The sequence below is a fragment of the Gekko japonicus genome, unplaced genomic scaffold, assembly GCF_001447785.1.
Source record: "Gekko japonicus isolate JY-2015 unplaced genomic scaffold, Gekko_japonicus_V1.1 scaffold1760, whole genome shotgun sequence".
NCBI classification, from domain to species: domain Eukaryota; kingdom Metazoa; phylum Chordata; class Lepidosauria; order Squamata; family Gekkonidae; genus Gekko; species Gekko japonicus.
The window spans coordinates 302,480-311,919 of record NW_015163655.1 but is presented as its reverse complement, the minus strand read 5'-3'; positions in this window follow the sequence as shown (position 1 = coordinate 311,919).

Below are 9,440 nucleotides of genomic sequence, written 5' to 3'. Positions count from 1 at the left end.
CGTGCTTGGTGGGGAGCTTTGGAGGTCGAGGGGCTCTCAGCCCCAGTGTGGAGGATGCACACACTCTGGCTCCCCAACTTTCCCCAGGGCCCCCCAACTAGAAAGGTCCTAGCTACAGGCCTGCACCCAGGCTTTGTATGTGTATGTACATTTTTGTGAGAGAGATAGATCAAGATGGGTAGCCATGTTAGCCTGTCTGTAGCAGTAGAAAAGAGCAAGACTCCAGTAGCTTCTTAAAGACTAACTCAATTTGTGGTACAGGATGAGCTTGTCAAGTTTCCCGTCCTGCCTTGGGGTTGGGTGGCCTTCTCCCATGGTCGGGGGGTCAGCGTGGGAGGTAGGACTGGCCATTGTTGGACGCTAGTAGGGAGGTAGGACTGGCCATTGTCCAATGGTACCATGTACAGTCTGTCAGATGCAATATACCATTTTTGCAGCCCAGGATCTTCTGCAGGGACTCAAGCCTTATAGCTAGGGATATTTCACTGAATTTAACAACCAATCTGTAGCATAACTATCATCAACCCTCCTGTCTGACTCAAAATCAAACTCATGATGCCTTCTAAACCTGCTCTGTCCCTAGCAGGGCTTTGATTTTAGCTGCCATGGGACTAAATTCACTTTGATCAGCAGCCTATGAACAAACCTCTTGCACAACAGTGATTCATCCTGAAGCTCAACAGAAGGGAAAGAACTGCAAACTGCCATGTTGCCTTCTCTGTCCTTTAGCCATGCAAAGCATACTGCCCCAAGCTTCTCACTGCCATCAGGGCATTGCACAGCCGTACAAATGGCTGCCTAGCACCTGTGGCTTTCTGTTAAGTGCCACTGCCCAGACAAAAGAGCTGGCAGAAGGCCAACAATGCCTGCCCATGCATGAAAACTGTAAATAAGTGCTGCACATGCAGAAGTGTTATCCCCTTCTCTTGAAGGCAATGAAGCTTAGCACATCCATAACAGGATTTACTGTCTTGGCACAGGAGCAAGGAGATTGCAGGCACACCTAGAGTGCCTCAATGACTACAATGCAACATGTGGTACGTTAGGAGGAGGGGTGCATAGCAGAGCAGGGGCTACTAAATTTGGCTTCTAAATGCATCCAGTATGTTTGCACTGGTTATTTTTAACTATACCTGTTATCCCGCCCTTCCTCAAAGATAGTCTGAGAGGTGTGCATTGCTCTCCCTCCCCCTGTTGCCTTTCTGTGGTAGGTCTGGCAGAAAGAGACTGATGGGCCCAAGATCACAGAGTGAGCATCACAGCAGAGTCAGGATGTCAGCCCAGATCTCCTAGTCTGACAGTCTAAACACCACACGACTTCAAAGCTGCTACTGGATGTGGGGTTGTTTCCAACTATTCTATTTCTATTGTGTTTAGTGTGTGTGTGTGTGTGTGTGTAACACAATGCCTCTGTTTCCAGCAAAGAATATGGCCAAGGAATGCTGAGGGTGCTCCCTTTGCTCAAATTGCCTGGATTAGGCTTGCCAACTTCTAGGTGGTAGATGGAGATCTCCTGAGATTACAACTGATCTCCAGGTGACAGAGATCAGTTCAGCTGGAGAAAATGGTCCCTTTGGAAAGTGCACTCTATGGCATTATACCCCACTGAAGTTCCTCCCCTCCCCAAACATTGCCCTCCTCAGACTCCACCCCCAAAATCTCTAGATATTTCCCACCTGGAGCTGGCAACTGTAGCCTGGACTCTGGGGTGGGGGAGGCCACTTGGAGACTCTCTCACAAGAGCTACTTGCAATGGCTGAAAAATGAGGGGAATCAGAGCAGCTGGCTGGGGTCTTGTTGTTTGGTTGTATGACAGCACTGCACTCTTATGTGACTCCTTTGGAGTTGAGGATGCAGGGTGAAAGGAAACTCTTTCGTCAACTGGTGGCAGAGCAGCAATGAGCAGATGTATCAAAATGCAAGACTGTTGGGGGCAGATTTGTCCTACTTCTTTTTCTGTGTGAATAACAAAGTCCTGAGGACACTGACTATGATTAGTCTTCCTCAGAGGTTTTTTAAACATTCTAAGTTGAGCGCTCTAGCACTAAACCAATATAGCACTTCAGTGCTATAAAGGCACCATTGAGATTCCTAGAGTCCGTTGATTCCATTGACGCAATGGAGAGTCAAGGCATCTCAATGGTGCCACTATAGCACTGAAGTGCTATATTGGTTTAGCGTTAAAAAACTGTTTGTTGTTGTTCTGTATTTGAAAACTTAATAAAAAAATATTTTAAAAAACACATTTAGAACGTTAAAAAAATTCGAAGGAAGATTGCACAGTAAAAATGGTGGGGGGAGGGGCATTGTAGGAAGCACTATGGACATTTTAAACAGCACACCACAGTGATTCAGAAGTGCAACAAAGGGGCTGAAAACGGAAAAAAGCAGTTTCCCTCAAAAGTAACTCAACCATGCTTTGCTAACCTGACACAAGCAGGTTTGTATGAACAGGTAAATAAATTCCACTAGCAGCTAGTTACTAAAATGGGTCTGTCTGAAATAACAGGAAAAAATCCATTAGCAACCAATTACTAAAACAGAATACAAAGGCAGTTTGAAAAGAGCCTATGAGTTTACAGCTCCATAACATGTGAATTGAACCCTGATTTGTTCAGACTTTGTATTTGTGCATTCTGAGGCAGTACATGCATGGTAAATACATGATGCCCCTGTGCATACAACATGGTGACTGTGTGCATCGGGAGAATCTACCACTAGTTGGTAAATGTCACTGTAATGTCTGAAAAGGCCCTAGATCAATGGGAGAAGTGTAAGTGTGACTGGTGAGGAGAGTAAGGCATTCTGTGCATTTGCAGAGGCACTTTGTTTTACAATACCACCCCTTACATTTTCATTTTTTTAGGAGTTCTCCATAAAAACCTATATGCTGCTGCTCCTGAAATCTACAAAACTTTTTCTCTTAGACAGCACAGAAGATGTCTGGTTGTGAATGCTAAGAGCAGATGAGAAACAGAGAGTTTGCATATATTCAAGGTATAGCAGGGAAATGAAGGTACAGTGGTTTGACCAAGGCTGGGTCAAAAAAGGAATCGTGTATTATTTTCTGTTTTAAAAAATGCAACCTTTAAACAACAGTTCTGAGCAACAAAGCTTGAATTTTTAACCATTATCAAAAGGCAAGTATGTGCTCCCTGATCTGGATAGCTCAGGCAAGCCCAATCTCATCAGATCTCGGAAGCTAAGCAGGGCTGACCCTGGAAAGTACCTGAATAAGAGATATCCAAAGAATACCAGGGCCATGACATAGAGGCAGCAGCAAACCACCTATCTGAACGTCCTTGCCTCCCAGCCCCACTAGGGATCTCCAAAGTCAGCCATGACTTCCAGGCACACACGCACGCACACACACAAATGCTCACCAAAAAAGGCAATTGTGTGTGTTCTATATAATAATAAGCTTTCATGTGGGTGATATTTTGGGCTACTGCTTATAAGAGTTATAAACAGATCCCAAAAGAAACAAACATTGTACTCCCGTAACTCTAGGAACTAGAGCTTTAATGAGAAATGCGAAATATCTTGAGACTTGGGATAAAATTGCAAGCCCTGCCTATGTATTTTCTGTCCCCTGCTTCCCGTGTATTAAATTCTCCTTCACAAATTGCTATTAGCTTTCTAACTGTGTCTCAAATGTTTGGCGCTGCAGATGATCCCCACAGTTGCGAATGAATATATAAAAACAGCTTCTGCCCCTGAAATCAATAGCAGCATGCTTTGCTTCCATCTCTGCCAGCTGGGCTGTAATCTAATCGTGTGCCTTTGGCAGCCATCACTTTTCCTCCCACCCTGTTATATATGCCACCACATCACAGATTCCTAAAGCATGCCTGCTAGGTGTAATGTATGAGGACTTTTCTTTGCAACACATCCACAGATTTACAGGCTGTGCCTTTGTTCTGCATGTAGAGAGACAAAAATAACAAAGGCAGACCATACTACGGTAATAAGGACACCGAACCAGATAGTTGAAGGTAATAGATTCACACACCTCCTCTTCTTCTGCTTACTGGTTGCCAAATCAGTTCAGAATGCCACTTTCTCTAGTGCTATATGCTATCGCTATATGTTTGCAGATGCTATGGATTCTTCTGATATCCCAGATTCTAGTTGGCCCTAAATAGCCACAAACAAGCTCCCACTTGCTTTCTTCTGAATATAAAACAAGCTCCTCTCACCTTGCCTTTGTTCTCTGTGGAGTCGCAACAACAACTGAAATACCAGTTGTAATTTTAAAATGCTGTTTATGTGTTGCTGGGTATTTTTAAATGTAATTAATAAATCAAATAGGCAAACAAATAGGCCTTTTAACCAGAACCTTTTGAGATATATAAGAAAAAAAGGGAAAGAATTGCTGTTACATCAAGAGAAAGCAGCTTCTATTTGAACCTCATATGATAACTACCCAAACAAAGTTGCATCCAGTTCTCTTAAATTAAAGAACTGCATCAATAGAAGGGAAGAGCAGTTAGTTATTCCTCTTAACACAGTCTCAGAATAGGGAATAATCGCTGACGACATGCTGCTCTTTCTATCCAAACCACTAAAATAACTTCAAGCCGCTTCAAAAACTCTAACGAGCTTCAGCCTTGTATCCGGCCTGAAACTTAATTCTACCAAGTCACAGATCTTACCAATCGGTCTGGACACAAGGCAAATAGCTGACATCAAAGAATACTTCTCGTTCTCATGGGCGGGGAAAAGTTTGCACTACTTAGGCATCAATATACCAAAACAATACGCAGATCTTTTCAAAACAAATCACCTGCTAATGGAGAAAGAAATACAAAAAGATCTGGAGACATGGCATAAGATAAATTTGGCCTGGACAGACAGATTGAACGTTATCAGATCTTTCATTTTACCCAGATTCCTTTTCATCTTTAGGACGGTTCCTATCCAAATATCTGCAGCTCAAATCAATAAATGGCAGATGATGCTCTTAAACTTTTTCTGGGCGTTCAAATGCCACAGAATCAAAAAGCTTATTCTATACAAAACATCAGACAAAGGAGGTATAAATTTCCCTAACATCCAGCAATACTACAATGCAATCAATATAGCTCATATAGTTAAATTGTTACAAGCTGACCCAAATTCTGATTCCATAACTCTGGCTGATTACTATACTGGTCCATACAATATAAAAGAATGTATCTGGCAAGTCAAACCAGAAAGGCCAAAAAACATCAATAACAACCCGACACTCTTCGCTGCACTGTTGGTATGGGACCGTTTTAGACCCAATCTGTTGTCATCTATTTCCAGATACCAAACATTCATAAATCAATCCTGGTTTCTACCAGGCCTTCTAAACCCCAGCTACAACTCATGGAAAGCAGCTGGAATCACCACTCTTCATGACCTTATATATAGAAATTCCTTGCTACCTAAAACAAATCTAGAAACTTTAATTAAACACATTATTTCCATTATTTCCAAATAACAAATCTTTTTAAACAACTCAAACTTGACCAAATATCAAAACAACCACACACAACATTAGAAAACATCAGAGCCGCCAAAACTTCAATAAAGGGACTAATCTCCAAAGTATATAAAACACTAGCTACTCTTGAAAACAAAGTCCCTCCATTCTACCAATCATACTGGCACAGAGACTGCAACATTCAACTATCAAGTGATTCCTGGCACAATATTTGGAACACACCACCTTTTAAAACCAAAATTACTTAAATGAAGTTGCAAACATTTAAAATACTTGCCCATTGGTATCTCACTCCAAATAAACTGGCACAAATGACACACACATACGATCCAAAATGTTGGAAGAACTGCGGTATCAAAGGCACCTACCTGCATTGCTGGGTAACCTGTCCCAAAATCCTACCTTTTTGGGAGAAGGTCCTATCACAAATCAAATCAATTGACAATATGGACATTACGCCCACTCCAGAAAATTTGTTTTTGAACACTTGGGTAGCTCAGGATTCTGCTCCTTCAGTGGTGGAGAGGGTCTCTATACTGCTATTTGCAGCCAAGACAGTCATTGCCACCCACTGGAAAACATCAATGACGCCCTCAATTTCCCAATGGCATAAGAAATTGTGGGATTTATACGTCATGGTGAAACTCTCGGATAACCTTACGCGACTTGACAAAATTCCTGCTCCTTCCTCCTTTGTGGCTATTTTGTTTCCTGTACTAGAGTACCTACAACAATTTGATGATACCCCTAAGGAAATGGATGCTTTACACCTTTGGTAATATTCAAACATATATTGTTGCTTTTTATCCACAAACATCGTTCCTTGATTAGTTAAGGTATTGTTGTTAGAAAGTTAGAAACCTAAAATTCAAGGTTAAAAGTTCATATAGTTTCCTATTTGCAATGTATTACACTATCTGTTGCACTGCTGCTCAATAACCACAACTATGTTTGTACTCCAACCAATTCTTATATGTTGAACAACCTGTTATCAAGATTTAAAAATCAATAAAAATGTATTGTAGAAAAAGAATAGGGAATAATATAGACAGCATTTCTGTACTTTTAGCTTTAAAATGTAGTGGTCTGTTGGAGGCAGATTTTTGTGATAAAGATCTGGATAGGCCAAGCTAGCCCAAGCTCATCAGAACTCGGAAGCTAAGCAGAGTCGGCCCAGGCTAGTATTTGGATGAGCGACCTCCAAGGAATACCAGGGGCGTGACGCAGAGGCAGGCAATGGCAAACCACCTCTGAAATGTCTCTTACCTTAAAAATAAATCTAGCTCACCACCTAGTGGTGTATAATACTTAAGAGCTAGAACTTCTGGCTGCCAGTCAGTCTTAAGATCTCCTGGCTATACTATACACACTGCCCTATGATAATTATGAATTAATTATTATTATTTTATAATCTACTGAATAGTCACTCCCTAAGGTTAGTGACCATGAGCTTCTATACAGTTCCTTTTTTAGCCCTAAAATGTATTATCCCTCCCAGTATACTACTGTGTATTTGCATTTTTTTCACCCCAGGCTTCTACCCAACTTGGTCTTCTGCGCAGAAAATCATAACATAGTAAAACTGTTGCAAAACAACTCAACAGCATGACAGAGTGCTCCTGCCAGGTTACCTCCCTATGCAGAATACAACCAGTCAGGGTGTGACTGTTGTTCACCAGGGCAATCAAGGGGGTATGAGGGCTGCAACTTGCAGTGGGATTTAATTTAAGTGTGTTTTGTAGATGTGGTTTTATATGGCCATGATGCGAATTTTAATGAAATGCTGTAAGCCATCTTGAGCTCATGAGGATAAGGCAATGTTTAAATATTTTAACCAATAAAATTTTAAAAGTGTGCAGAATTCTAGATGATTTAAGAAAAGCCAGTGGGTTGGATCCAGTTACTCCCTTCAGCTAAGTGAAGAACATTCCTCCTGCAATTGTTGCAAATAAGGCTGCTTCCCCACAGGGAACCCTACATTTTGCTCCCTCAAAAACCCTCTGACTGAGCTGCCAGAGGCCTAGATAAAATTCTCCAGTTTAATATCAAGCTAAGGGGCCCTGAGCAAGCAGGAATCTGCTAGAATACTCTAAAGGGCACACTGATCAAAGACTTCTTTGTTCTAAGCCTCCAGAAGCTCCCCCACCCCTGAAATAATTGACGCAAGTTTGCTGGATAAGGCTATGGAACTCTCCTCAGTCTTCAGCCTACCCCAGTAAATTAATCCTGTATTCAGGGAAATGTCATCAAGCCACTGTTCAGTCTTGTTGGACCAGCTCAAGCAGGTCTATTGTACCAGTAACTCAACCACTCCTGCTACATCATCCTGTGGTCCACCTTGATGCGCACCCTCTTGCATTTCATCCCTCCCCAAATCCACAAAAAGGTTATCTCCCTTCCTAGTTTGTGTCAGCTACACTGCCATGAGTGTGGAGTTGTTTTCTAATTGCTTTGCATTCCTTCCCATGTGCTTAATTGCTTCAGAGCTGCAACGCTTATCTTTGATGTTGTGCTGGAGGAGATTGTGGTGTCTATAGTCCGTGGGAGCTTCTCTGTTCCCAGCTTCGCTACCGTTAGAGAGTCCAGCAGTCTCCTGCACGTGGGAGCCCACCTAATTGGTTATTGCTTGGGGGGCACATACGAATGCCCTATATCCTATTATGCGCACAGGTAGCCCGCCATTCCTAACAGTGTTCCTGTTATCGCATCTATGGCAGGAAGTAAAACCTTCCTGAAAGCGTGTACTTTGTTGTTTAGCTGTGGGTCCTAACATTCTGTTAGAAATCTTTCATTCCCTATCTCAGCGCCTCTCTCTCTCCCGAGATGAGCAACGGAGAGGGGAAACTATCTCCTAAGGAGCCGAATGGCAAAGACAAGAAAACCCCCATGACCCAGGCGCCAGTACTGGTGACTTCGACACCACCGGTAACCAGCGCTGTGGGGGGGACTCTCCCAAAGTCCTCATCGACGCACATGTTCTTGACCCCCTCGGGTCCAAGGCGAAGGACCAGGTCGGGCTACCGACCAAGCTCCAGTTGGAGCCACTTCAACCCAGAATCAACAGCAGAGACTTATTTGCTGATGGGGGGCCCCCGGAGAGACAGTTTATTTGACAGGGGCCTTGCTGTGTCAGCGGGATTACTGTCAGCTAGCTGCCATTGTATCTGATGTTACCTGCTTCACATGCCTTGTGCTCTTTCCTCCCCCCCTGGGTTTAGACTGCTTCATTATGCTTCTCTGTGTTTTGCGGAACTGGCCAAGGTCGTGCTGCTGGTGGGGGGGAGTCGGAGCTTCGCTAAGCTTGTTATGGTTATCTATCCTGTGAACTGAACCTGTGTTGATAGTATTGGACTGTTACATTCCCATGGAATAGGCGCGCGTTTCCGAGTTCTATTCCTGCCAGCGGGAACTGGCCTCATTGGCCCAACATGGTTCAAATCCCTTTTATATGCTATGCTTGTGTATTGGTAGTTATTCCTAACAATGTTCTTGTTCCTGTCTGAACCATCGCTTTGAAATAAACCTTGCTTTGATTCAAACGTGGAGTTATTTCGAATGCCTGGGGATCCAACAATTTGTTAGGAATCCACCTTTCTCTATCATCCCAAATCGGACGACAGTCATGAGTGGGAAGGAGGAGAAAACACCTGTCACGGAGGTAACTCCGGTTACATCTGCTCCCCTAGTCACGACGGCCACCGAAATGCCGGTGACTACATCGGGACTAACAGGGGCCGTTGGGGGAGCGATCCCGCAGGGCGCATATTTTCCATGGCCGCCGCCTACCCCATCAAAGTGGGGACGGGGAGATGAGGAGCAGTGGGACGACTGGTCTCTGTATGACTCAAAAGGGACTAAAGAGACTTTTTCTCACAGAGGCAGTGCTCTCCGTGAAAGCTTGTTCGACAAAGGGATGTACCCGGGAAGGGACACCGGGCGTCCCGAGAGAACATCTCGACAGGAGGACGAG